This window comes from Chiloscyllium plagiosum, chromosome 48 (assembly GCF_004010195.1).
Source record: "Chiloscyllium plagiosum isolate BGI_BamShark_2017 chromosome 48, ASM401019v2, whole genome shotgun sequence".
In the NCBI taxonomy this organism is placed as follows: Eukaryota; Metazoa; Chordata; class Chondrichthyes; order Orectolobiformes; family Hemiscylliidae; genus Chiloscyllium; species Chiloscyllium plagiosum.
Window position 1 is genome coordinate 7770343 of NC_057757.1, and position 4499 is coordinate 7774841.

At 45.1% G+C, this 4499-nt stretch overlaps 1 long non-coding RNA gene across 1 annotated transcript in view; it reads left to right on the forward strand.

The window, feature by feature from the left end:
- The window catches only part of LOC122544435, a 12263-nt gene continuing 7764 nt past the window's right edge, over positions 1-4499 (forward strand). The window contains exon 1 of the long non-coding RNA XR_006310339.1: positions 1-111. This is a non-coding gene — a long non-coding RNA (uncharacterized LOC122544435). The remainder of the gene's footprint in view (positions 112-4499) is intronic.

Genomic DNA, 4499 nt, shown 5'->3' on the forward strand with positions numbered 1-4499 from the left:
AACCGAACATGAACAATGGGTCTGTCCTGTTGCGGGAATTTGCCGTAACTGCTCACCATCATTTTCATGAGCCCTTGCTTGATGGGTCTGCCAGGAAAATTCCTGCTTTAAGTAGGTATGAGTAGGCTTCGTATCCAACAATAAGGTGGTCAGAATTCATTTAGTTTGGCCATACAGGCATGAGATATTCCTGTCAAACAACATTGTTGATATTTCATTCTGAACCTCAGTGTCAAAGTTTTGTTATTGTTGACTTGCTGCCTTTGCAAAAATGTGCCGTCTGTCTGTGATTTGGCAGGAAATTAAATGAGTGCGAGGAAGTGGAGTTACAGTACTCTAATGGCTGTGACTAACACTCACTCTGTGTCCCTCTGTCCTTTGCAACAAGCTCGATCCTTGTTCCTTCACCGTGTTGGTAATTAATATTTGGAACAGTCACATTGTGGAATTCTATTCCCTGAATGTTTAAATATTTGCAGTTTGCTGGCTTACACCGCAGTAATAAATGCAAAATTAATGGGTTTCACAATAGGACGAAATTACAGGTACAAAGGTCCTCTCATGTCAAATTTCCCAAGTGCACCAGTGCTGATCAAACAGACAGTAGGGGCAGGCAGGAGTGCGTGGTATTGTCAGTGAATTAGTAGTGCAGAGATGGGCATTATGGACCTACCCACACTAAATGGACTGCAGCGATTTAAGAAGGCAGCTCACCAATATGGTTGACTAGTAATTTTTGAGAAGATTTATAGCTCAGATTGATGATAAATTTGTAAGTTAGCTTGCTGAGCTGGAAGGTTTGTTTTCACATGTTCCGTCACCATGACTAGGTAACATCATCAGTGAGAGTCTCCGGTGAAGCACTGGTGGGACGTCCAGTCTCTCTGTTTATAAGTCTTAGTTTCTTAAAGTGGGTGCTGTCATTTCTGTTTTTTTTTTCAAGGGAAGGTAGATGGGATCTAAGTCGATGTGTTTATTGATGGAATTCTGATTCGAATGCCATGCCTCTGAGTTCTTGTGTGTGTCTTTGTTTCGCCTGTCCTAGAATGTGTGTGTTGTCCCAGTCAAAGTGGTGTCCTTCTTTGTATGTCTGTATGGAAGCTAGTGAGAGTGGGTCGTGTCTTTTGGTGGCCAGTTGCTGTTCATGTATCCTGGTGGCAAGTTTCCTGCTGGTTTGTCTGGTAAATTTGGGGAGCTGGTCCACAGACTAGCTAAATAGTCACCTGACAAAGGCATTTTTGTAGAACCGCGTTACAGAACGTCACCATTTTCACCAACCTGTATGTAACGACTGTGCTACCAGGAGTATAGACCAAAACAGAATGACAGTGGTATACAGTCAGAAGTTGCCCTGATAGTTCTCAACATTAACTCTGATCTCCATGAAGTTCCGTGGCATCAGTTGAAAATGGTCAAGGAAACTTGCTGATGATTGCCACCAATCCATTCCCACCATGCTTTGCTGAAGAATCAAGTATTCCTTCACATTGAACATCACTTAGAGGAAGCACTGAGGGTGGCAAGGCCAGTGAATGCACTTAGAGCTGGTCTGGTGCTAAAGGACATAGGTGTTAGACTGGGTCAATGTTAGGTGCTGCGTGAACAACAACAGGGAAAAACATGCTTGACCTCATCCTTACCAATCTGACAGCTACAGATGCTCTGTCCATGATAATACTGCACAGTCAAAGATCTGCCTTCGCATTGAGAATACCCTCCATCATGTTGTATGGCACTATCACCATGTTAAATGGGACAGACTTTGAACAGATCCAGTAACTCAAGACTGGGTATCCATGAAGTGTTGTGGGCTATCAGAATAGCGTTCCACAATTTGTAATCCCATTGCCTGGCATATCCCCCTCTCAACCATAACTGTCAAGCCAGGGATCAACCCTGGTTCAATGGAGAGTGCAAGAGGGTATGCCAGAAATAACACCACGCATACCTAAAAATGAGGTTTCAACCTGTTGAAACGCCTAACCAGGATCTCCTTGTATGTCAAACAACACAAGCATCAAGTGATAGGCAGAGCTAAACAATCCCACAACCAACAGATCAAATCTAAGCTCTGCAGTCCTGCCACATCCAGTTATGAATGGTGGTAATAAAACAATTAATTGGAGAAGGGGCACCACAAATATCCCCATCCTCAAAGATGGAATAGCCCAGCACATCACGGCAAAAGGTAAAGCTGAAAGCATTTGCCACAGTCTTCAGCCAGAAGTGCTGAGTGGATGATCCATCTCTGCCTCTCCCAATGGACCCTAGCGTCACTGATACCACTCTTCAGTCAATTTGATTCACTCAGTGCAATATCAAAAAATGATTGGAGGCACTGGATACCGCAAAGGCAATGGGCCCCAACTCCAATACACTGACAATGTGGAAAATTGCCCATGTATATCCTGTACGCAACAAAGTTGGTCAAATCTAACCTGGCCAATTACTTCTCATCAGTCTACTCAACCATCAGTAAAGTGAGGGAAGGTGTCACTAATAATGATACCAAGCAACATCTGCTCAGCCATAACCTGGTCAGTTTGGGTTTCGCCAGGACCATTCAGCTCCTGATCTCATTAAAGCCTTGGTTCAAACATGGACAAAGATGCTGAATTCCAGAATGGGAGGGGAGAGTAACAGCTCCAGGGCATCTCTGCAGGACTTCCTCAGGTTAGTGTCCTAGGCCCAACCACCTTCAGCTGCTTCATTGATGACTCCCCACAACATCATAAGTCAGAAGTGAGGATGTTTGCTGATGATTGAGTCACGTTCACCATTTGCAACACCAGCCCTAGTTCAATAGAGAATGCAGGAGGGCATGTCAGGAACATGACCAGGCATAATAGTTGAAAATGAGGTGTCAGCCTGGCGAAACTGCAACACAGGCCTAACTACATATCAAGTCATAGAAGGAGCATCCAGTAGTCAGAGCTAAGCAATCCCATAACCTATGGATCAGATCTGAGATCTGTAGTCTTGTCACATTGTCGTGAACGATTGTGGAAAAGTAAACAGCTAACCCAGTCTCGAGTCTCCACAAATAGACACAAGCTCAATATGGGGGGCCCAGTGCATTGGTATAAAAGACAAAACTGTAACATTTGTGGTCATTGCAGCCTCTTCCTGAGGTCTGCAGTAACACACGCTAACCTTAGCCAATTTGATTCGTTCTGCATGATATGCTGAAAGCACAGGATAGTGCAGAGGCTTTTGACTGCCAACATTCTAACAATAGTAGTGAAGGTGCCCTCCAAAGCTAGCTGCACCCCTAGTTGTACCAATACAGTTGTACCAATACATTGGCAACTATCTGAAACGTGGAAAATTGCTGAGTCATGTCCTGTCCTCAAAAAGGAAGACAACCAACCCGACCAAATACAGCTGTCAGCCGTCAGCAAAATGGTGGAACTGGCCGTGACAGTGCAATGAACAACGACCTGCTCGGTTTGTTTATTGCCAGATTGACTTGGCTCCTGACCTCATTGCAGCCTTGATCCAAACATGAGAAAAGGATTGAATTCGAGGGAACTTGTGGGTAATTGCCCTTGATGTCGAGGCAGTATTTGACCAAGTGTGGCATCAAAGAGCACTAGAAACTCTGAAGCCAGGAAGGAAACCTGCCACCAGTTGGAGTTGTATCTTGCACAAACTAAAATGGTCATGGTTTGTAGAAATCAATCACCTCTGTTTCAGGACGTCACCCTGCAGGGGTCCCTCAAGGTTGTGTCCTAGACCCAAGAATGTTCAGCTGCTCCATCAATGACCTTCCCTCTGTTGTAAAGTCCGAGGTGGGCATCTTTCATGATGATTACACAATGCTCAGCACTCTTCACAACTCATCAGAAACTCAAGCAGTCCTTGTCCATTTGCAGCAAGACTTGGACAATCTCTGTGCTCGGACTGAAAAGTGAAACTAACATTAATGCCATATTGGGGCAGCATGGTCCCAGCACCAGGGACCCGGGTTCGATTCCAGCCTCGGGCAACCGCCTGTATGGAATTTGCACATTCTCCCCGTGTTTGTGTGGGTTTCCTCCCACAATCCAAAGATGTGCAGGTCAGGTGAATTGGCCATGATAAATTGCCCATAGTGTTAGGTGCATTAGCCAGGGGTAAATATAAGGTAGGGGAATGGGTCCGAGTTGAAGGGTCGATGTGGACATGTTGGGCTGAAGGGCCTGTTTCCATACTGTAGAGAATCTAATCTATAAGTGCCAGGCAATGACTGTCTACAACAAGATAATATCTAATCATCACTATACATGAATGCACGAAGCATTAGACAGAAGATTGATGAGCTTGAGGCTCTTTTGGAAATTGGCAGATACGATATTGTGGGGATAACTGAGACGTGGCTGCAAGTGGACAGGGCCTGGGAAATGAATATTCAAGGATACACGTGCTACCGTAAGGACAGACTGATGGGCAGAAGGGGTGGGGGGGCCATGTTGGTAAGGGACGATATCCACTCCCTTGCGCAGGGGGGACCTAGAATC